General features: G+C 39.5%; 1 protein-coding gene across 22 annotated transcripts in view; it reads right to left on the bottom strand.

Annotated features, from left to right (window-relative positions):
- Positions 1–26,028, bottom strand: part of sall1a (spalt-like transcription factor 1a) — a 167,513-nt gene that overhangs the window by 118,574 nt on the left and 22,911 nt on the right. For 5 of the 22 annotated variants that reach the window (XR_008694138.1, XR_008694115.1, XR_008694117.1 and 2 more), the window contains one exon: positions 13,187–13,362. The exons of 8 other annotated variants lie outside the window; for them this stretch is intronic. The gene's annotated coding sequence lies outside the window, so the exon portion shown is untranslated. 9 more of the 22 variants (XR_008694130.1, XR_008694133.1, XR_008694123.1 and 6 more) reach the window with 4 other exon arrangements.

The raw sequence follows: 26,028 nt of genomic DNA, 5'->3' as shown, positions 1-26,028 counted from the left end.
GAGTTCGTGCCTCTGGTAAGATTAATAAATAAAAGTCAGGCAAGCTGAGTTATAAAAGGAATTAATCAAATGAAAAACAGCTGTGTCTTTCTTTAATTTAAACAGAAAAATATAATTCAGCCAATTGTAAAATCTAATTTTACACCCGTATTTTAATTAGCATAGTTAGATTTGTTTGATAGTTGTAGTCTTGGCAGTGAGACCAACACTGATGAGCTGAATTAATGATGATTCTTAATTCAAGTGGTTGATGTCCAGATTTTCCAGGTCGTCTAGTGAAAGTCAACTCTACACATCCACATCTCTACAACACACCTTCACGTCTCAGTCCTATCACTGTCCTGCTGCCTCATCACCTTCATCCTGGACCCCGTCGCCCAACAAAGCAATCAGGTAAATCCCACATTAACTCCTGGGAAACAGCCCATTAATATTTCACTTGTTTCCAAGCCTGTTTGTGCCATACATCAATGCCCAGCCACTTCTTTCAAAGCCATACATTAGAACTATTTTCAAAATACTTCATTGTCAGCTGGTGGCAGACTCATTACTTATTAAGATAAGAGAAAAGATGTGCAGGTGGTGGCTCAGCTTGCTTTAAAGGCTCCTTTCTACTGTTTTCACCTCTTTAGCCTACATTCTACTGCAACGTCCTCCTCCTCTGTACTTGTTTGTGTGTTAAAGGTATCTGAAACACTTAACAAAGTTGCATAGCTGAAAATATGTGGGATGTTCTTTTAGTTAAAGAAAAAAGCATGCCTGCAATGCTGCATGTAGGTAAGTGCACTAAAATAACTCCTCAGCCAGCGCAGTGTGGGTATTTACAGTTCATAGCCTCCATTCGAACTGTAAAACAGTAACACTAGGATGAAATATTACATATTTGCAGACATTAATATGTTATTATCGTGTTATCATGCAACGTCTGTGAAGGCTTAGTACCTAGGTTCATGCATAAATAACAGTTAGTAATAATAAAAATCTATTATCCCACCATGATCACATTAATGAAATGAGAAAAAAAACTGCCAGACAAACGAGTCTTAAAATCCCAATTAAGTTGTCAGTAAACTTCTAACAGCTGGACACCAGGAATGTCACTCCACCACATCAAGGTTTTCCGGGAGCAGTCACAAAAGATCTGAAACAATAGAACCACACTGGAGGAGCGACAACAAAGGAGAGATTGCAGATTTATTGCCTCATCCTGAAATCAGAAAAACATTTAATTGCTATGAAGGGTGTTCAGAATCTACTGCAAAAAAAGATAAGATCAGAGAGAAAGATGTGAGAATTTTATAATCTCACTTTACTGTCACTCTTTCAGCATGATGGCATACCTTTGAAACTTTAGGAAACACTGTTTCATGAAAGGTCAACATACACACATCAAAACACACTAATGTGTTGTAAGATTGTCTGAGAGTTGACTTATTTTGCATCTTCTGAAAATAACAGTAACACGTAGAAGGGGCCTTTGAATGCAAATATACATGTGTTACCTTTCACCTGTGTGCTTATGATAGATAGATAGATAGATAGATAGATAGATAGATAGATAGATAGATAGATAGATAGATAGATAGATAGATAGATAGATAGATAGATAGATAGATAGATAGATAGATAGATAGATAGATAGATAGATAGATAGATAGATAATATTGTTTGTATATATTTATCGCACTGCATTTCATAATAGTTGCCTTTCTTTGAAGCTAAAGACATGAGGTGTTCTTCAGAGCCAGCTTTAATAAAGCAACGCCTGGTCAGCACAGGTAAGCTGATTAATGGCTGGAGAAGGTCTATATTTTTCAAAGCACTCCCAAAGAAGAGACTTTTATACACTTTTCCTAATGGTTTACAAAAGCCGCTGGAGGGGTCACGCCTGTATAGCACAGAGAGCATCATCTGTTCCCAAGCAGATTATTTACACTATGCCTTTTGTCAGGAATCTAAACCCGGGCCATTAGTCATGACAGAGCAGATGACAAGCCCTGGAAACCAGGCATTTACTGTTAAATAGTGATGAATTGACCAGCATTTGATTGGTCATACATCAACCAAGCATCATCTACACGCTGATCTCTCTCAAAATGAATTTTTCTGTACTATGTGCAGTAGCAGGCTAACAGCAGACTGTACTGTAGAATAACTGCAGAGCTTTATATCATTTATTATACATATTTAGAAATGAATTACTGTAGTAAATCAATGTATCATTTAATTCAAGTACTTAATTACTTACTTAATTCAAGAAGCGTTGGCTTGTTCCCCTGCTTTCTCAACTTAATGCCCACCATCAAAGACATGCCTCAGTCAGCACACAGTTACTCTGCATGTGTTTGCTCGTTAGCTAATTTCTTATGTGCAAACAAATCAACAGTGTGTGTGTGTGTGTGTGTGTGTGTGTGTGTGTGTGTGTGTGTGTGTGTGTGTGTGTGTGTGTGTGAGGAGGTGGGGGTGGTTGGAGAGCTGGCATCTCTATGAGCAGAAACAGCGGGAGTGTTTGGACAGTAAAGACACCAACATTCTGCCTCATTCATGCAGACATGATGCCCCCCCCCCCCACACACACACATACACAAATCACCAACCACCAATCTCTTGTCACACGTACAGAAACATACACGGGCCCTCGTGCCAGCGACTCTGTGCTAATGTACAGTACACATATACATTCTGCACTAATTCTGTTTGACAAGAATACAGTACAGAGGGCGTGCATTGACACACATTCATTAAGTACTGTCACCTACAGACAGTACATTAATAAACAAGAATGGGTAGTGATGCAGCAGCAGTTTTATAGAGATACAGTACAATAGGTCTGGCAGATGGGCCACAGGTACTGGTTCTGTGTGGGTAGAAAAGGGCTCGGCGGGGACGTTTCTGCACTTGTGTGCAGCTCCCACGGCAGCCTGGGGTAGCAGATCCATCTATGTCTTTTTGCCAAATTTGATTTTAAATATTTATCACACCATACATCTTGGCTGAAACAAATTGCTGGCAAAGTGCTACTGTCTGTGAAACATGTAGTAAGAAGGATGGCGGCTTTACAGGGAACATCAATGTTTCATTTGGTCAAATATATGAGTGGGAAGTGTATGTGCAACTATAGGACAGGGTGATGACAAAGAAGTACAACTTTTATAGTTGTGTATAGTTGTAAGAGCATTTTTTCTATAGAAATAAAGGGGAAGGCAATTACTTTTTCAGCTTTTTCTCTTTTTAAAGCCAAATCATTTGCTGTATGAATATATTTAAATAGTATCTTTATGATTCACTAAACAATTAATGTGAACAAGTTTTAATTTTTTTTAAAAAGGGCATTTTATCATTTAATTAATGTAATAATCATGAGTCCAGCTATTATCTCCAGCGAGGCCAACATACAGTACTGTGAATAGGCACAATTAACTTGATCAGAAAAAGAAAAAATAAAAAATTATTTGGTCGGATTTAACTAAAATAAATGAAATGAAGTGTACTTGGTGGAGAACCTCAGCAGGAGCATTACGGTTCACAGCTTCAGAGCAGGTTAAAGCTCAGTCAAGATAGAACAAAAGGGATGGAGGGAGGAACGGATGGATGGATGCTATTTAAAGTACTACAATTTCTAATAAAAGGGAACTTTGCTGCTTTACTTTTACACTCAGCATTTGTTATTGTTCATATTTAGGCTCAGTACAGGCACCATGTTCGACTATGAAGCAGCTGTTCTAAGTGCCTTGCTCCAGGGCATCTAGTCATTGGTTGCTGAGGGAGAGAGGAGCTGTGCTCATTCACTTTCACGTTCCTTTGTGCAGAGAAACCAATATATTGGACATTCCTCTGCTAACTGTTGCAGGAACACTGGACCAAATTCAGAGTAATGGCGGCTTTCCAAGCAAACAAAAGATGATGTACAGCTTACCTGGGGACAGGAAAACCACTCCAGCCCAGCTTTCATCCGCTGTGTGGTGTCAAAATAGCAGCAGAGTCAAGTATTTGCTCCACTTTTGTTCCATTGCTGTGCTTAAGGGAGTTTTCTGCCACGGGATTGATTTACTACTGTATGCTGGTTTATCGCTGAACAACACAGACGTCTACTGCATTCATATCACAGAAAACCGTACATCTCCGTCCGTGATACATAGTCACGAATAAAGTGCACCAGAGAATCATGTTCAATTTCAGAATTACAGCAGAGGCCCAGGACTTGTCTTACCACAATCATTGTGTTGTGTGATATAACGCAGACAAGTCAAAGTACATCATCCATCAGAAAGATTACAGTAAATCCTTCTCAGCAGCAGCTGTTTCAGAGTGTCACAAAATAAAACGAGAGACAATTTACAGCATCATACAATATAATGATTCAAGAACATCTGGCTTTGTTTATCCTCCTAATTGACTTATGCCTATTTGTGTATAATATACCTGGTGTAAATTCAAAATTGTCCCATTATTGTGGTTGGTGGATGAAAACAAATGCGCACGGCTCTCCACAGTAAAGACTTACTTCAATTAACAGTATATTCAATAAATCAGTGTGCTGTTTCTTCCAGCTGGCTTTGTGCCTAACTGGAAATAACCACAGGATGGTGCTCTTGTGTTACGTGAGGATTGTTTCAAAAAAGCACGAGAGAAAGAAAAAGCACACATGCTGAATATGGCCAGATTTCTTAGATTTTCCACCATATTAAATATATACAAGCTTCAATCAAACTTGTTTATTTCTGATTTGCCTGTCTTATGATCCTGTATGGATTAAAAAGTAAACACCCCCTCATTGCACTGTACTGCAGAGTTACCGGACAGTTACACTCGTCGGTTGCACACTAGTAGTTAGTGCTCATCTTGGAGTGAGGTTTTCTCCCTTACGTTCAAAACCACTTTATTTATTTCCCTGACCGCGTGAACGTCACACCAACATGCTCCACTAGATGGCACTAGTGTAGTACTGCAGATATGGCCATTGTTTCAAGCAACCTTTTTCCTTTAACCAAAGGACTGACTGAAAAATGAAGCAATGATTAATTACCAATTCAGCATTAGTGCACATTATTATCCAGTATTCAGATTCAAAAGAAGCACACAAATGGCGGCGTGCAGCCAAACAGTGCACCGAATCAAAATGAAAAGCGGAAATTTAAGGCCATTTAAAAAATGCATCCAAAAAAAGCTTTTCATCACATAAATATGTATTACATCTGCAACACAATTAGGCTCAGTGAAATCTGGCCCGCGGGTTTACAACTTGTGAACCTGCGTGGAATTGTTTTAAGCAGTTTCTTTATAGGCTCACCATCACTGATAACCATCCCAGCTGACCTGTATGCAGCGTCTGTAATCTAATATACACTTTTGATCTGTGTGCACTACACAATTACACCTGACCCATGCCACAAAAGTGTGCCAAGCTCTGCCAAATAGCTTCATTACAGTCTGCCGTGTGCGGCTGGCATATGCAAATATCCCAGAAATCCAAATGGAAAACTGCAGCTTCATTAAATTTGGCAATAAAATATTTGCAATACCTCATTGGATTCTAATGGCCATAATGAGGAGTATGACTGAATCCAATCGGAGTGTGTTAGATTTAATTTGTTTGGCATTTCACAGATGGGAATGCATTTAGTACTGTGAGTAGACATGAGAAGTCATTACAAAACCAGGACATAGACAAAAGCTTGCCTTGTGGTGAGTCTCCATCACCACAAAGCCACAGAGGCCTCTGCTCTTTCCCAAGGGGAACGTTTTTATGGAATATACCGAGCGCCCTGAGCTTTCAACCACATGCTGGAAATGCCAATGGTTGATTTTACCATATTGCGTTACAACATATCAGGTTACCGGAACTTAATTAATGCAATTCCATTCCTTATAACTATCAGCATCTGGCTCTTGTCCAAGCCCAGATAAGACTGGTGAGCACAATAAGCATGCAATATAAAACAGGGCTGCTTGTCAACTGAGAAATGAGGTAAAGGAAGAAAAGATATCTATATCTTTATATCTGTCTGTCTGTCTGTCTATCTGTCTACTTTTTTAGTGGCTGCTACAGCCTACAAAACAAAAACCCATGCAAACAGGAAAGTGTATAATAAAGACTGCAGGAACAGAGCAAATGATTATATCCTGTCAGGAGAATAACACTCAATTTGATCACATCCTCTCTATTTAGAGTACAACTGCAATCTATTCTGTGTACACACACTAGCTAATCAATTACAACTCCCAGCTAATGTAAAGATGCTTTTCATACACAGCCCCCTAACTGTGCATCGCTAAGATAAATTGGCTGTGACCCAGGCTTGACCCTGGCTGATGTTCAGGAGACCATTAAATTTCCTGCAAAGAGGGTGCAGCGGGGGCTTTGTGTTTGTGTATGTCAGTGCATAAGTGTACTAACATGGGTCAGTGTGTATGTGCACGCACGTGAGGGAGAGACAGAGAAAGAAATGCAATGCGAAAAAGGGAGGAGGAGCACAAAAAGAAAGTACAGAGAGCGAGCAGGAACATCTTTTACTAAAAGCTATTTGCTGGTTATATTTGCCTACTTGAATGTCAGCCTCATTTTAATCTTTTACTAACGTACAAAGAAGAGTGTGTTATTTATAAAAAAGCTAGATTAACTTTTATTGTACTGTATAGTTTTTTTATTGTATTACCAAGACGATAGAAAGTATTATTACAGTACATCAACGGAGTTGCTTCTTGTTTTTAAGCATGTGCTGTCTACAATGACATAAACATCCAAGGCAGTAGCAGATACTCCTCAACCTGCTTAGGTTTCAGTAAATGACGCTATGTAAAGTAATACGTTCACAACACATGACCACACTGGAACATTATGTTTTGTAATTGCTTTTGACCAGTATGAAACCGTAACAGATTCTCTACATAACCACGACTGACGGTACCAGGCAAACGTTTAAACATGCTTTCATTTTTCCATTGGTTTTTCTACATCCACATAAATTCAAATGATGAAGAGCATGTATGGAACTACTTAATAAACCAAAGCATCCAAAGAGCCCAGAATGTGTTGTAGATTGTTAATCAGCAACAGCTTTGCACACGTGACATTCTCTCAGGCAGCTGCATGAATTACACACCTGGAAACTTGTAAAATGCTCTGGTAGCCATGCTGGTTAACCAAATGTCCCCAAGAGAGTCACCAGCAAAGCGCCCCCCACACCATCACACCTTCATCCTGCTCCTCTGCCTCACAGGGGGAACCACACATCCAGCAATCTCCCTGTACATCCGTACATCTGAACAGGACACGACTGGACACAAAGTACGTTCAGAACAATGTAAAACTGAGCTTCAAAAGAAATGAAAGGGGAACATTTTGAAGAACAATAAGATGTACTTCTATTTAAATGTCTTGTTCATGGGTTCACCATCAACTGAAAACTGAATTAAGTAAGTTTTGGTTTGGCAAATGTCGCTTTCCTCTGATATGTTGATGTTTTAATAAGGTTTTCTGTTCTGGAACAACCATTTATGTAGCTCATCGGGTGGCTATTTACTGTAATGTGAATTGAGATCACCAACTGATATCATGGAAACACATGGAATTGATTACTTGAAAATGGTTTTTATTTTCATTAAAAAAGACAAAATGCTAATCCGTCTAAATCAGCAGACCCATTACTCCCCCAGAGGCAACATCTTTATTTATTTATTGGCTATTATACTAAACTTCAACTGTTAGCAATTGAAGACAGTATACAACACCCATCAAGAGCAAATAACACCATAGCACTGCAGTACAACCCACCAATTACTGCAATGCCACTGGCACTGCAGAGATCAGCTGTGTAATCGTTAGTTTATATTAGCTGACAGACATTGAGTGCAGGATGCCACAGGGGTAATGTGAAATTTTAAACATATTGCAAGACAATTATTTTAGTTGCACTGTGCATAACTACAGTACTGTATGCGTAGCCTGCTGTGTTGTGTGTGTGGGTCCCTGATCCCTTTAATGGATTACCACAGTGTCCATGAATTCAAGGGTCAGCTCCTGTAGCTCAGGGGTATGACCTGAGAGTACTGTTCTTATCCCACAGTGTTAAAACACTTCCACTTCACTGAGCGTCCTCTCACTGAGGCAAATGGACATAGCACCAGGCCCCACCGCAGCATTTTGTCGTGTTAGCATAATCCAGAGCGATGCCTTTTTAATTTGTTCCCCTATCCCAATAACCCTGCATATAAATAGTTACTACCAGCATGTGTTTTTCATGCATTTTCACCTTGTGATCCTCAGAGGAAATTAGCATTTGAATTTGTAATCATGTCCCTTTTAAGTTGCATCACATGCACAGGATGAAATGAGGAGACAATTAACCTGCACAGCTAAGTGGACAAGAGGATCGGGCAAAAATAGCTCAGAGGAAAATGATGTCAAGCTACATATTTCATGTGCTGTTCCAGTCAAGCTGGCTGCGGGTAAAGCCTTTATCATCCAATCACAGAAACACAGGCTGTAATGTGATATAACCCAGTGGTGTTCAACAGACCGCTGCAATGCATTTCATTCAATAAAATGCAATGTACTGTACCTTACAGAGAATGAAATGAGTTTGTAAAACGCACAGTGTGCAGGGAACACTTGTATTTGTGAATTAATTACATACACACAGCATAGAGAACATTCTTCTGTGAGAGCACGTAATGTACTGTATACAGCAATTGGTGGAAAATGTTCCATTTGTGATCGTATCAACAAAGTCAAAGCCAAGTTTGGAGAGTTCTTTTAATTCAGTGTTTCTTTATATCCCTTTCTTTCGTCCTTTGTGTTCTTTTAATTACTGTATAGTAAAATGATAAGAAGCATATAACAGAGATGACTTCCTTTCTATTATTGTGTTATATTTCAGATTTTTGCTGCATTTAGCTTAGATGATGACAGCTTTGGCGCCGTAAAATCACTCTCTCAATCATTTTTTCAAATCAATTTGTCTTGTCAAGAGGCAATTTCTGACATTTCCTCCCGTTTTAATGTGCTTTAGACCATCTGTCGTCTTTGACTGAGGATTGGAGTCAACAGGTCTATTAGTGCTACGACAACTACGGCACAAATCCATATTCTGACAGGAAAGACGTGCTTGAGTAAAGACATCACATGCATCACATGACGTGGCCTCCAAAGTCACACAATCTACATCCAACTGAGATGGTGGAAGATCTGAACACGAGAGGCAATGAAACACAACAAACAAGTACAACTGGGAACTCCATTAGGATGGTTGGAAAAACATAACAAATTATGTTGATACAAAAAACAATATTGAAAATATGAAAAAAAGGAAAAAGATAAAACCACTGAGGGGGACATTTTGGCCAAACATTTCACTGGTATTGGAAGAACAACAGCCTTATTTTAGCAGGGTGACATTATAGTAGCTTTTATCCCAAGTGGGTTCAGATGACTGCATGAGTCTAATGTTTTGAAAAACTGAACCCCCAGAGGAGCTTGTAATCCTTCCACTTACTTAAAAAACAGGAATTGTTTTTGTATGTGCCTGTGCTGAAGACATTTAACGATGCAGAGAAATAAAACTGTGTAGTGCTGAAAAACACATAGCAATGTAATCTGAATTGAGGATAACATCATAAAAATATCAGATATACAGTAAGCAGTGTGGGTGCCTAAATCAGTGTTTTCACACGGTTGCCTCATTAAATGTGGGAGTTGGACTTGAACAGCGTTTCAGGCAAACTGAAGTTTGTAGATTTTCTGTTTAAATTACTCAAGGTAATAGATGCGTTTGGGTGGGAATTATTTTAGGAAAAACATCTTCTGGGAATATGCAAATATTGTGAGATGGTAAATGCATAACTACTGTAAATGTCACTGATTTACATGCAGACATTAGAGAGAGGTGACGTACGAGGGAAAAACTTTATCTGCCATAAAATGGATGCAGACTGTTTCACCAGTGAGTCTGACACTTTGTCACTATTGATTTTCTTCATCATTACAACAAATACAGTTCTGATTACTAATTATTGATAGTTATGTTTAGCAACAATTCCAAAGATGATTCAGTTCTAATGGATTTCCTCAATGCTCTGCTAATTAGTTTGTGGCTAATTTGTTATTTGTTTGTAGACCTGCAGTGTTTCTGATTTACTCCACTTGAAATATTTCACATGTGCGTGTTAAAAATAGTCTGGATTTGTTTGAGCAATGTGTCATGTTGTACACAGCGAAACATCATGAGGGGAGCAGTGGCTCAGAGGGACACAAAGTCGGGGTTATTATTAATAAGTGGAGAAGAAAGAACATTATGCTGGCAAGCTGGCTCATGAGCCAGCAAATTGAGCTTGCAAGTACTAAAGCACCACAGAGGTAGGTCATTAAGACACCCAGAATGGAGCTAAGGAACACAGATCTCACATCAAAGATTCTGTGTGATTCTGCTGCTATATAGAAATATTTAGACTGGCTCTCTCTGTGCAGAGAGCTTTATGTGGAGCCATTATGGTGCCCAGCAATCTTTAGAAATGTCCAAAGTTCCAAACCAAGGCCTTCAGCTGCTAACTCCCTCCACAAGCAAATGCTTAAACCACTTCATCTCCAATTTGCAAGATTTATTTTTGTCTGCTGGAGTACAGAACTATTAAACCGGCAGGTGTGGTGTGGAAGCACTAATGGTTTTGCAAACATCAGCAAAGGGCCATTGAGAGGTTGAAGGGGCCCTTGAATTAGTGAAATTTCTGCAGCTAAATTGGCTGCCAGTAAAAGGCAAAGCTCATCAGCCAATGCTTAAAATAGTACATAAAACCACCAATGGCAGATCCCTCAAATTCTGTGAAGACATATGGATGGTACAGAAAAAGCATCCACAGCTTCACCCATGTTTGGATCTATAACATATAAGGCTTCACTCTTTGTTTAGAAATCGACTGGAGACTGATCACTGGAATGCAGTTTTGTATAGAGGAGGGCTAATATTACATCTCTGCCCCCTGTTCAAGGACAAATACTTTATTTGTGGCTGCAAATGTACCGTTCAGGAGGAAGGTTGTGATTTGGAAAAACCAAGGAAGCGCTCAGTAATTGTGCAGGTCCGTGCACGTGTTATCAGAAGATGGAGCATATTTTTATTTTAATGATGAACTAGAGCATTATCGCTTCTGTTTATGACCCCACAGACATGAGGGGGAAACACAGACACACACAAACCCTGCAGGAATACAAAGCAAGTTGTTGGAATTTGCTAGTGTTACTTTATTAACACAGCAAAACTACTAAAGTATTGGTGCCATTAGGGTTGGAACACAGATAAGAATGTGAAAAAAGCAATTTCCGAAAGCAAGATCTAAGTAATCAACAACTCTCTTTTCCAGCCCATCTGATATACAAATTGTGCCTAATGAACCTTGCAAAATCAATTACCTAGGTAATACTTTGCATGCAAGGCAAACCAAACACTGAATGCATGATGCATACGTAAACAGACATTACTCACTGCAGATTATTTTGCTCCATTTACATTGCATTAGCACAGGAAACAGCACACTGACTGGTGCATATTTCTCAATCATTCATTTCATTTATATGTAACTAGGCCAGAAACTTAAAGCAACGCCACCTAATGACTAGTTAGACAATTCATTACGCCAAACCCTGCACAGTAACTTGATTAATGTTACAGTAAACAAACAAAAACAATGGTATCTTGGAAAAGCTGGAACACAAAATAATACAGCATAAAGTATTTAGGCAAGTCGTGAATGATGGATGATGGTACTTGTTTCTGCTGGTAAAGTCGTTTTTTACATACTGTAGCTGTTTAGCACAGACACTTATGAAATACTGTACTCCTCAGGCTGGAGAAGACATTTTTCATGTGACAAAAAAAGCCTGCATTTTGAAATACTGTACAACTTCAATTAAACATATACAGTACTGCCTGCGGACATTATCCGCTCCTTATGGGAAGCTTCTATACACGGTTCTGTGGTTAAAGCCTTTAGTGCAAAGCTGTTCGACATTTCCCCTGGATGTAACACTTACAGTACACCAATGCTTCCTCTGTTGCATTAAATATAAAGTGCTACGTGATCAACAATATATCATGTTTGGCAAAAAGTTGTTGAACTGTACAGTAAATAAAAGAAGCTGATCCACAGCTCTTCTGCAAAGTACCACTGTGGAGAATTTTCAGTTTCTGAGCAGTGAAGCACAAATCTAAATCTGGCATCATGAATTATTAAAGCTTCTCTTTATAGAGGTTTTTTTTTTCTCCAGCAGAGAATATCCAGCACAGTATAGTACAAGCCCGAGATCAAACAGAGCAGAGAAAAGGAGCCGAGTGTAATGCCAAAAGTGTTTCTACCAAATGTGTTCAGCGTGGATCTGTCAGATGACAAACCTGTGTGAGGAAACGATTCCGAGCGAAAGCAGAGGCGAAGAAGAACAACAGGTCTCGGCTCACGCGGTCATTGTTGGTCTTTTCACTAGCAGTCATCATTTTAATGCAGAGAGGAAATGAGAAAACAAACTTGGCATCCCTCACTGGATGACAAGATGATGACAAGAGAGCGTATTTACCTCTGCTGAATATCACTACACAATAAATAGCTTTTGCTTAGAGGTGAGTGTCAGTTGTAGATGAATCACTGCTCTCGGTGTCATCCAGCTCCACATGTCTTTGTGAAATTGCTTTTGAGCCAGACTTACTAAACATTATATCTTATCTCTAAAACTACTTCTAAATGGCATTTCACTTGGGTTCCTACCGGGTAACTATACACAAAATTCCTTCATGGGTTTTTCATCAATTTGACTTGGAGTTTGGGGTTTTTGTGTCACACACTTCAAAGCTAAATTAGCAGACATGTTGATTTTCTTTTAACATCATACTGATTTTGTATCTTTAGAACAGGTCAAACAGCCAAAAATTGCAAAAAAGACAGGAGCTGGAAACACTAAATGGATGAGATGGACCAGTGCTGACTCTTACGGTCATCCTATAGCGTTATTAGCATTAGTAATCTGTTATAGTCCACAATATATGCAAACGACTGTTGTCACATTTGACCTATTTAACCTTTGACCACCAAAAATCTAATTTTTTATAATTTTCCATGAATCAGCATTAGTTTTGAAAGTTTACAAATATTGACATGTGTCATGTGCCCACATCGCATTCAACAAAAGTAAGACTCACTTAACTGGTGTGTTAGAGATTTTTATTCACTCCTCCAGTTATCTTGTTGAACAGTACCAACAGGGAAAAACTACTATAGCAACACTTCACTAACACGTTTTAAAAATATAACGAAAATAATCCAAAATAACATCAAACAGAGGAGAATTGCTTGTGGCAGTCACTCTGCACTGCAGAAAACCTGTGAAGACAGAAGCATTTTAATGTGCTAATTAAACACTGAGTGAGACTGTTTAAAATCGTAGTACTGTGGCTGAACCTTCTCTCCATTGGCAGATGGACTGACTGACTCCTCAGTGAGAAAACGTTTGACAGGTGTAATGTACAACTTTTATTCAAACGTGGTGTTTTATCTACAGATCCCCAAACTTTCTGCTTCCTCTCTGCTGTTTATCTGTTTGAATGAAGTAGTTTTTATTAAATATGTTGAGTACTGACTCTGTTTTTAAGCCATAGGAGGTGTGATGGGGGCGTGAGGGGTGCTTTGCTGGTCAGTTTGCTGGCGTCTTAATGAAAACGGAGGAGGCATCTAACCAGCATGGCTACCAAGGCATGTTACAGCAGCATGCCATCCCATCTGGTTTGCACTTGGAGAGGCCATCATTCTTTTTCCAAGAGGAGAATGATTTACACACAGCCCTAGGTTATGTAAGAGCTATTACTCAAAGGAGGAGAGTGATGGGAAAGCAGCCAACAACTGCTCAGCACCTCTGGGAACACCTTCAAGATTGTTGAATAACAATTCCAGGTGACAATGGCAAGATGCTGACTGAGAGAATGCTAAGGATGCTACAAACCAACAGAGTCTGCTTTGATGAACTGATGATATATAATTCCATACACAGTACATATGCATGTACAATTTCAATGTATTCAGTAATGATATACTATAAAATATCAAACAGTCAAAAACTGCCCAGATATTGGACTGACTGCCATTGCATTTAGACTCATAGACAGTATTTACAGGGTTGGCAATATTCAAGTACAGCGAACAACAACATTCAACACCTCAACATGATTAAATGTATGATGCCATTATATTCCGTTCATAGTTCACTGCAGGTGAAACTTGGCACGGTATAAGTGAGTGGCAATCTCTGCAAGTCTTTAACGTGTAAAAAGAATCAGAGAGAGGCGAGACTCTCACCTCTGAGCTGATAAACTCGGCTCAGAGTTAACAGCTTTCTATGGGGAGAGAATGATTTTCCAAAGTTTATACCTTTTAAAACCACAATAAATTAGACACAGACAGAAAAGCTGATATAATTTTGTTTCAGCTGAATCTCTCCACTTGACTGAATGTGTCTATAAAATTCTCAGAGAAAAGTAGGTTGCTAAAATGCACTTAATTTGGCATGATAGATTGAGTCCATGCTTCAGTGACTGTAATTGAATCTGTGACCTATTTCTTCAGAAGAAAATTGTCTCTCGGGTTATTTGTCGCCATAAATTTTAATGGAATTCAATAGACTGACACTGAATTTATACATTTTCATCCAACTATTTGCATTCAAATTACAAACTGTACTGTGTGTTGTTATAAACGCAGTTCCTCTTTATGTGTATAGCCTTAAACAGATTGAGATTTGTCTTCAGTGCATAAACACCAACGCTTATGTTAAACATTACAACTTAAAATGTGTGCAAACAATAATAGCAATACACTTGTTTTGTTGGTAAAACTATTGCATCTTATGCTATTTCTCACTGGACGACCCACCAAAAATCACCAGGACAAAGACAGTATCACAAGTCAACTGATTAGCCAGCTAAAAATAACATTTAAACATCACCTAGTAACAAACAACTGGGGTTGTGTCAAGCTGTAAAACAAATACAAAAAAATACAAATATAGGTCATTAGTCATCAAAAACACATTTAACACCACATGTGTTGTAGAAAGTAACCGTTGTCCCAGACACTATTGTTTCACTCGATACTGCAAAAGAATGACTGCTGCCTCTGACAGATGATGATAATACGGAAAGACACTTCTTGTCAAATTCAAAAAAAGGGAGGAGAAAACTGCTTCTTCAGGGAGCCTGAGGCCACTGAGAATATCCCTCTACAAGCCTCTGCAAGCCCAAACTGGATGAGCTAAGCATGTATGACGAGCACCAGTCAAACCTTTACATTCATTAATGCCTAATGTGTGTAAAGAAGAAGGAAATGCTTGTTTGTCAGGTGCTAAATCTTTTCTGCAGTACACAATAAATCCCTTTTAATTATTCCCTTTGTGTATGAACACAACGATTGGAAAGGTGAGACTAATTAGTATTAGTCAATGGTATATGGGCATCAGATTCCTACACTGGCAATATGTCATTATGGAGTAGCTAACAGGGCTGTGCTACTGTAAGTGAAAAGTGTTTCTAAATGGTTCTCAAGAATTGATGGAGATATTAAATTCATCTTCAAGTCTTTATCACTGGCTTCTTTTGTTGAGAACAAACAGCTCTACCAACTGTAGGGAAATGTAAGACATGGATAATGAGATGAAGACAAGAATTGTGGCCCAAATGGTAGAAAGCCTGAAGCACATACTGTACTGGAACCATCAACGCTACTGTGGTTGAAAATGACATATTGACATTCGCCATGCTCTTACAATGTGCTAGTCTGCAGCTTCTCAACAAAGCAGCTGGCATCAAACACAGGGAAACAACAAGCAAGTGAATAATAAGATAAATATCTAAAAGACCTCTACTCAAAAACTACCTTGGACATGCTGTACATCTCTGGTGTAATTAACATTTGAGTATGTAATTGTGACTGATTGTAAATGTGGTGTTTTATATTAAAACTGTATTCCTGCTATGTCAATGGGAGAAATCAAATGATCTACTGTAGCAAAGCTGATCCAATAAGATGTCAAACTCAAGAAAAGCACTTTGCTAATAATGAAGTGTCCTCTATTTGTTCAATTAAACCATATTCAGGGTGTGTTCTGCATTTGCAAATGCTAACCTGCTTTTTATCATTAAAAGTTCAATGGGCTGACTCTCGGAGTAAATGTTATCCATATCACACTAATGAGTTCCTAGATGTTTTTGTTCTAATTAATGCTACTAATTCCTGTTAATTAATTGTTGCTGAAGCTCTCTCCATCTGCTGAGTGGAAGAAAGTAAAAATGGGTCATTGAAAGAAGAAAAAAAACTACATGGTGATAATGAAATATGGGTCTAGTTTCCCTCTCTAATTTGTTAAGCAAAATGCTTCAGCAGTCTGCTAAGTAGCAGATGAAAGCTAATGTTTGCACTGGCAACTGTTTTGCATGAAAAAATCATTCTGTTAAATGGTTTATCATACTTATGGATGAGCAAAATGTAAAGCAGTGAAGAACGCCAGTGGCAGTCAATTACACTCAGAGTGTAATACTGAGTTAACAAACAAGTAAGAGAGAAGCGGCTCAGCGCCCATTAAAATGAAGAAGCCTTGTGAAACCACGAGGCAGTTGGCGTGTGGAGGGCGGCGTGTACAGAATATACTGTCCTGTAGCTCCAGGTGCCCTCCATCTACTTGGATCTGATCACTCCTGCTCATGCTCACTAAACATTATGCTTTCACGGCTTTTCTTATGTGCTAAAACGTGGAAGCAGCCAATATTGCTCTCAAGGGTTCAATTTAAGTTTCAGTCATTATTATTTGCTACGTACAGTGTGAACAGAGAACAAAGAACACAAACTGGATACTTGTGTTTACTTTTTCAAGACTTTGATTCACTGCGATCATTTAATGTTTTATTTATACACTGGTTAAATATTCAATCCACAACATAAGTATAATGTATAATAATGTATTTTTATGCAATTTCATGTAAATACTGGAGCAGGTTATTGTTGGCTCTTGTGTGTGGCATTAACACTACCACATGTACTTAACAGCAACATGGACAGTGACATATTGCCCCCATTATCAGCTGCAACATAACAGAATCATATAGTTAATGTTCTCTCTATGATCAAAACACTTGAATTCCTTGATTCATCTTTATGCAAACGTCCTCCACACATGCAGTAAAAGACAAAGTACCCTGCAGCATTTGGCTAACCTCAGGGTGAGGTACTCCACATGGAATCGCTTGATAGGCATACTTACACTTGAATATTTTATTTTTAACCCATAAATAAAAATTTCAGCAGGTGAGAAAAGTGCCATAATAACTGGATAACCTTCTGCAGACACTGCATGCTTTTAAAAACAGATTACAAAAGTGTTAGCATGACAACCTGACAACTGGGGTTTTGAGACTTTTAAGACATGAAAACAGGTGAGATAACGCTAAGAAATCCTGCTGCAGACAGTCATTACATTGTTTTAAATACCATTTCACTTGCTTAGAGACAAATTAACAGCGTTGCACCGCTCAGAGATACAGTATGATCAAAACTGCCTGTCCCTGTTTGATAGCGTTGTTTAACAAATGCCGGAGCTATTAAAACTGTTACTGCTGTGGAATATTAACAACACTCCTCTGAGATGTTATTGAGCCAGTCAGACCAGCCAAAAGCAGCATTATGTTTTTAATGAAGCTCACGCTCCCTCTGTCTGTGCATATCCATTTTAATGCTCGTATAGATTTTTATAAAGTGCCTAGAACTTAAAACATGTGTCTTTTCAGTAATTGAACAAGTAGCCTTCCACCAGCAAGTGAAGTTAGCTTGTGCATGGTGGTAAATGTAACCTAACTAACAGCATCTGTGAAATTTTATGTGAAACTTAACTAAACTAAAAGAACATTTTCTGCTTCTGGCTTTTCCACTGGTGAAAACAACAAACCACAACAAACTTAGCAACAGTTGATGAGGCACTTTTTGTGTATATTTTCCACATGTGATTGTTTTATCCTCTACTGAACGCACAACTTGTTTTACTTTCTTCTCAGCTAGAACATCTGTCACCAAGTGTAATTTTTAAACGTGATGGACAATAATTATTCACCCCCACCAATCACAGAATTTGAGTCAGACCCACTCAGACATTTGACCTTGCCTCAGGGTGCAGAACGGTGCCACAGTGAGTGCTGAAATACTGCAGCTGAATCTCCAAAGGCAGTAAGATGTAATAAAAAAAGAAAACACTCCATGTACATTTCACATGCATACTGTAGCAAGAACATTTGACATGTATGCAATCATTGTGATTGCATTTAGCATTTATCTCCCATTTCCTCTACCACACGTGTGTTCTTTAAGGTCTTATATTAACTCGTAGTATATGACAACACATTAGAGTTGCATCCTGCACACAGCTACAGGGGGAACTAGAACACAGCCTGGGGGGATATTTGGAGACATCCACCAGTGTGATTGAAAACCTCCAACAGAGCGCGCTCAGTGAAATAATCAGGAAAACAATGCACAAGCACAAAAAAGCCAAACAAATCTTTCATGATGTAACGCATGATGAAGTAATCATGAATGAAATGATTATTGATAAAATGGCCATAAAGTGTCATTGTGATGACGATTTTGCCTCGTATTCGGTTCAAACTGCATCCTTCTTAAATCACCCAAATTCAAATTTAGCTTTGACTTGGCAGACTGACTGATCAACTGATGAATGAATACACTGCCTTGGCTGTTATTACAAATGAGTGAAGGGGGTGTTTCAAACATCACGCAAACGTCGCCAGAACATTTACGAATACGTCATGTCAGTGAAACTGAGCTCAGAGAAGCTGAGCCTATACAGTGAATACAGAACCTACCACAGGCTGAAAGAACAAGGACACAAACATGGACATAATCTGATTCACATTGGAACAGCTGCCATCAGTCTAATACACAGTTCAGCAGTTCAGCCACAGCACTACACTGTGTTTATTAATTACCTTCAAATAAATAATCTTCACTTCTTTCAGCATCAAGGAAGAATGATGGTGTACACTGTTGCCTCAGTCAGAGGCAGCAACAAAGAACATCCTAATAGTTATGCAGTGGTTTCTGACACAGCCATGCGGTCCAAACAGGCTGCAGATTGTGTCTGAGTGACCTCTGCTTCACTGTGGCAGATCCCTAAAACAACATCCACGTCTAGACCCGCACAGCATACAAAGACTGCTTTTGTTCAGCAAAACCTGAGCAGTGTTTTTAAAGGCGTAAAAGTGAATAAAACACATACGGCACATACAATGCAAAGCCTATTATTGTGGTCCGTGCAGGAAGCCCCAGAACGAGAGAGATTTGCACCACTAACCCTGCAGTTTCCTGTAGCTGCTCAAAGGCATTCATTTGTGCGAGGGCATCAGAGGGAAAAACCGGGCTAATGTGCGGTCTTGTAATCCTTTTCTCTCAGGTGAGCGCATTGTGTGTGATTGTATGTTTCATAATCAAAAGACTATAGTGGCCATTTCAGGCTAGAAATCACCACCGTTGTTGCAATATCAGCAGGAAATTTAAAATTACAGAAATGACTGCTTCTGCAACAACCTCTAAATATTTCAAGGTGACAGAAAAAGCCTCGTCTGGGGAAACTAGTGGAGGCTTTTCTGTCGTCATTGCAAACCTGTAAAAGACATGCTCAACTAGATAGTCGAGAATAAAACAAAATTAGAAAGAAATCTAGTGATATAATTGAACTGAAATTACAAAGTTTAAATAGGACTTAAAACAAAAAAAATAAAGCAGTGTTTGAAAGGTTTGCAGAAAGTATACACAACTATGAACATGAAAGATCTTTCAATTTGCATAGGTTAATTAAAAACAGTGTCGGAGTTCTGTTTCTGTGCTGATCAGAATACTAATTAAAAACCACAAGAAACGTACAAGCAACTTATAACGTCAACAGCTTAATCATATGCCTCGGAGAGTGTTTATTTTTTTTATATTAAATCTCAGCGTTGCTTTGCAAGGTTGTTCCTTTAATTCAAATGGAATCAGCTATGCTTTTGTACTCCGCCGTCACCAAGGTGGTAAAAAACCCCTGCCATTTAAAATAAGTTCAACAAAAGTGAATTGCTATTTATATGCGTGAGGCGACTAGCAGCAATAAACACAGCAAGCTACTGTATTTTTTTTAACTTAGCTACTTGTCATAAGGGCATGTGGCAAATAAATGAATGTTTTTCATTTAACAGTTTTTAATGGTTCAGGCAATGACTTTCCTACATTAAGTACAACAGACTAAAGTATGTGTGGTGAAAAAGGCAATTTTACAAAATAACCTCAGATGTTTAGGTGCAACTCTTGCTTTGAAAAGTGAGCAGGAGAAGGCAACTACAGCACAGGGACCCTTAAGAAAACACTGCTACACACAAACGTCTCCAACTGAGATTGAAGAAATTCCACAATGTTTGCAGTGACACGTTAGTGCTTTGTGAGGAGGTAGTGTACAAATCAAGCACAGCCGATGTGATCCGTTACCACGGGCCAAAGTATCTGGATAGTAAAAACCTGCTTTCCATCATTACACATTCATAATGTCCAAGACTTTGCTTTGCGGCTAATTAATTAGGGTAGCAATTATTTATGTGCAGATGTTCGGCCAGATGCCAGTGAACTCTGCTCTGAAGTCATTTTAGTAAATTAAACCTGACGAACACGAGGTATGTAATCACGAGTGTGTCTAATAAGAGGAAGAACATCTGGTCTGTCACACACCTGAAACTTAAAATGTACAAGCATTTGTGACGTACTGTACGTACACTCAACTACTGGTAGTAAAATATACTTTGAATGTGCTACTGAAATTGTAGTTTCCCTGCTTCCCTTTAACTAAAAGCTGTGCAGCTCCAAAGCCACAAAACAGTGATGTGCTGCAATGCAGATGGATTTTTCATCTGCAAAAAGGTAACAGGGTCTCTCCAGCCTCCAGTCAAAACACATGATCATCACTTCTCTCTTTATCACCACAACATTGCACGTCCTCGCCACCTGACAATTTCCTATACCCTGAAATTCATGACCTCATCAAAATGTTGAAATTGATTTAGCATGCCGAGATTTGCTTTTGCTTCTGAAGCCAGTTGTGATTCTAATTTTTGATGGCAGTGAGAATATGATGTGCTGAATATGTTGCACTGTTCAATTACATTTGATGTTGTGAAGTCAGATTTGATGGGGCTCACAGAACACAAGCAGATGGTTCAGTATATGACACTAAACAACAGAGCTCAAACATAACACAGCCTACAAAATGAATGGAGAGCTCTAGTTCCACTTTAAAATGCCCCAATAAATGTATGTGATGCCTTTTCAAAGTCACAAAGGCACGACAAGGCCTCTGTTCTCTCCATAAAGTCTCCAGTTCATAAAATTTAAATTCATCTGGAGGAGCTAGATTATGTGCTGCAATTATTTGGAAAAGGAATTCAATTAATAACTGGTTGCCTTAATAAAGCGTCTGTTGTTGTCATTGATGACAGGGTGAGGCAGTGTATTTGATAGGTAGCGTTTGTAAATCCCATTGAAAGGCATCATTAATCTTCTCATCTGGATGCTGCGGGACATAAAATGAACAAGTGGGAAATTACTTGTCATCCTCACAGCAGTGCACTGGAACATTTTAAATGGGGGTGTAATTGTTTTCCTGATTAGTTCAGCGTGGGTATGTGTCTATTTATTTACATGTTCTGTTAACAAGGACAGTGTTTGTTGTGACCTACACCCCCCCTCTACCCCCACCTCCACAAACCCAGCTGAGGATGAAATATCCCTTTGAGCTGTGAGAGCGGTCTCACCACTGCATCAGAGAGGAAAGGAACATTATAGGAGTTTAAGTAGACAGTTCAAAAACACATGTGCAGTAAAAGGAACGGATTCTCTGCTTTATGAACACACACGAGCATATGTGAAGCTGCCCACATCCACACCCCCCTTTAGGGACCCTGCTGCGAGAGAACACTAATGGCGATGTAAGGCAGCTGGAATGAACCTGAGGGAGGAGACAGGATTAGTGTTTCAACAAAGAGATTTACAGTATGTGGGTAAAAACAGAAACACATAAGGCAGAGTGTGTTTACACAAGTTGAGCATAATTGACATACACAGGTTGGCAGGTTGACATGCTGTTAGGAGGCGGGAAATGTGTAATTTAGGCTCATGTTGAATGTATGCAGAGCTTCACTATATGTATATATATATATATATATAGTACAGTGTACAGTACTGTAAGTGTACCATAATGTGTGGCTTTGTTGTGCTGTAATTATTCCTCCAGGCTACTAGCTGGTAGCAGACATTCTATGACGCATTGTGCTTCTTCACCACATCGTTTTGTGTTTGTTGAACAGCAGTTACTTAGACTAAACAGTTAGTAGCTTGCAGTCTTTAGCACCAGATGTGGAGATCTGCTAACGTGATGTGGACAATTCACTTAAATCTGCAGATGTGGATTACCAAACCCTGCCATGCACAGTAAAAGTAGCTGAACGTTAAGACTTTTAGACAGATGTAAGGTTGAACAGTGAAACAGTGAATAACCAAAACTGTCCCAAAACGCTTATGTTGGGAAAATGTAAAAACCTCCACCAGGGATAAAAAAGCATCACCTTGAGCCGTCTGTAGGCAGCAGCCTCTCCTCCTTTTTGCACTACAGTCAACAAGCAAGTAACAAACAATTGACCAGAAACCTTTTAGTTTAAGACATTTAAAGTAGACTGGAACAGTGGGCATGAATTAAAACAATGAAACCATATCCACATTAATAATCAGCTTGCAATGATACATTTGGAAGCAGCAGGGCCTCTGTTCTGTAAAGAATTGCCCATTGTATAGAGAGAAATGCAGTTGGCAGGGTAATGCTAAGCTCTGCTGCAGTGTACAGCATTTATTCAAACTTTCCTCTTCTAACCTGTAATTAAACTACCTGCCCCAGTTTGAAAGGTTCCAAAATAACCCCTGAATGAGCAGATGTTTGCATTTCAACAGCAGCTGTCATGGCTGCGTGCTGGCAGCCTCATAACATGCATACTCGTAATTGAGAGGTAGTTCTGCTTGTCATGTGAAAAAATACATCTGTCATAACAAACTGCTGCTGCAACTGGCAGGATTTATTGATAAGGGTTGTAGAACTTGCCGGCAACCTGGAAATAATTTGAACTTTGTCACGGAGCCCTCATGTGTTATCAGTGTTATCAGGCCGGGTAGCCGTCCTTCATCACGCCATATCTGAACTCCTCTGTCAAGGCCGCTCTCGAGCTCGCGGAGCAGTTAGGCGAAAAATAAAACAAATGTACTGTATGTCTGCAGTATTCATAATAGTTCTCCATGCATTTATAAATGTATTGTTACTTTACATCATGGTACATCATGAGTGAAACCTAGCTGTGTTTATATGTGCCAGGGTGCGTTGGTCACAGATACTGACACAACTCTTCATGTCGCAACCAGATCTAAACACAGAAACCTGATCAGTCAAGTCCCCTGGGAATCTGCTGGAGTGCCAAGCGGGCTCGGGTTCACAAGCAACACCAACCCAAGGACGCAGGCCACCTGCTGCTGCTCAAACAAAACAACAGGCCAAAGCTGCAGGCCACACAGCTACTCCTACTGCTTCCAGAAGCACTGCCGACCAGCCAGCACCACATCACCGCTGACCCAGACAAGCCATCAATAATTGATGGCAACTGATAATCACAAGGTCTTTGATGAATGATCGTTGGTCTTTTCAGGAGCAACCAGCTGTGTTGTAGGAGAAGTCTAACCACACCTTTGTTTGACCTATATATTTTATGCGTTTCACTGCTTTCACTGCAGAGCTTTTCATAACGTGCGCTATAGAGGCCTGTGGTGTTGGGAAACATTATCCTACCTATCAATCTACACCGGTCTGTAAAGCCTCTTTCTTGAAACAGTATGAATCCTCATAGCATAATAGTCCATTATTAGCAGGGACAACTTCACACTTACAAATCATAGAGTGAGATAATAGATATATTTTTACACCACATTTACCAGATATACATCAGATGAGATCAGACGAGTTCCTTTAATGGTTTACCCTCATATGTCTGTCAGTGTGTCATGGTTTAGTACGGGGGGATCCAAACGTTTTTCACCAAGGGCCATATGCAGTAAAATACACAAACAACTGGGCCACTTGCTCGAGGTGAAGTACATATTGCCTTACCTGGTTTATTTAAGTGAACTAAATCAATCGGCCCTCAACACATTTTTTGGGGAAAAAAAAAAGGATGGAAGTTCATTCTCAAAACAGCTGCTTTTCTTGACAGACATGGAGGGGGCTGGCATAGAAAATAAATTATATACTACAGTATATAGCATGTGGAACATATGCATTGAAGGTTGGCTCAAACAGTCGGAGCGTAAAGCTGGGGTACGAGTTGGTCTTCGCCTTGTAGGTTTTTGTTGAGTGAGGTGTTCGTTAAGATCAACTAAAAACGCCAGGTCTGTCAACCATAAAGCACGAAGCCCCGACTTAGCCAGCGCACGTCTATATGGTAGTAATGAACAGGTCCCCGTATTCAGCATCCACGTCAGTTAAGAAAGTCTGACATTCTCTGCGGTCGAGTGCTCGTACTGGAATTAAGTTTACTGATTTTCAACAGTATTCATCACTTCTTTGAGACTTCAGCTTCGGTGCTTCTTCGTGGATTTTACAGACGATGCATTTTAACTGCCCCACCTCCGCTGTCCACCACTTTGGCGCACACCAAAGAGGCCATTTCCTTTGTGCCTGTCACAGCTGCCGCTCCATCCGTTGCAACTCTACACAACTTGTGCCATTTAAGTCACATCTTGTCAACTGCATTTGACACAGCTTCAAAAATGTGTCTCCCACGTTTCTTTGGTGTTGTCATTTTCAGTGCGCTCCTTGGTTTTGTTTTGTATAGGAACTGCCTTGATCAACTCAGTAGCTCCACCTACAGTTCAGACCAAAAAATGTAATACCGGAAGGTTTCGTTGGCGGGCCATTATCTGGTGTATAAATATGGGATTTGCTGTAGGCCAATTAAAATGAATCGCGGACATCGGTTGGCCTGCGGGCTGTAGTTTGGACACCCCTGACCTAATACAACACAAACGCAAACAGACACATCAAGTGAATACCAGTTGGACATTCACAGAGAAGCTTCAGGTCAAACTGAAGGAAAATATGGAAACGAAGCATGGAGGATTTGACTGTAACAACAACTGACACTGTTGTTGTTATTTTAAGTAGTGCTTTCATTTTCATTTTCAAATTTGCACATGTATGGTAGGTAAAAACCGTTCAAACCTGAGACTGATTCACGTAATGGACCAAATGTGACCAGTCAACATTAAACATGTGGATCTGTCCAAAAAAATCTGACTAATGCCTGGGGTGTGAACAAAACACATGTTTCAGAGAGCCCAGCAATATAAGAATAATTCGAATTGATCACATCAAATACCATATGTAGGAAACAGTCCAGTGGTGTGAAACTACAACTCTGGTAGCTACAACTTCAACAACAAAACAAAACTTTAAACTAGACATCTGGGAGAGCTCTGTGAACATGTTCTGACCAACATCAAATCTTTTATTTTGCTGCTTCATCTTATAGAATTTTAAAGCACCTCAGTCTCACAGGAAACAAGAAGCTCCTAAAAGAATTATTAGGATTCAGGTCAGCGAGCCAGTAAAACATTTCATTTTCCTGTCATTTGGCATGCTATTGTGCAAACTTGTTGGGTTCAAGCGTGCTCATCTAGTGGCTGTATTCAACACGGGTTTGTTTGCAAAATCGGGCCGCATATTGCTGAAACAAAAGGCGGCACCCTGTCGTGTGTATTACAGCTCATGTATTAGTGGCTGGCACTGTGTCAGTTTAACATGCAAGTGAATGGGAGAAGGAAGTTGCACCTGCTCCTTTGTTCTCCTGCCCGAGGGGGATCTCCATGTCTGTCTCACAGCAC

Source organism: Betta splendens, chromosome 3 (genome assembly GCF_900634795.4).
Source record: "Betta splendens chromosome 3, fBetSpl5.4, whole genome shotgun sequence".
NCBI lineage: Eukaryota > Metazoa > Chordata > Actinopteri > Anabantiformes > Osphronemidae > Betta > Betta splendens.
This window is presented reverse-complemented; position numbering and strand designations above follow the sequence as displayed.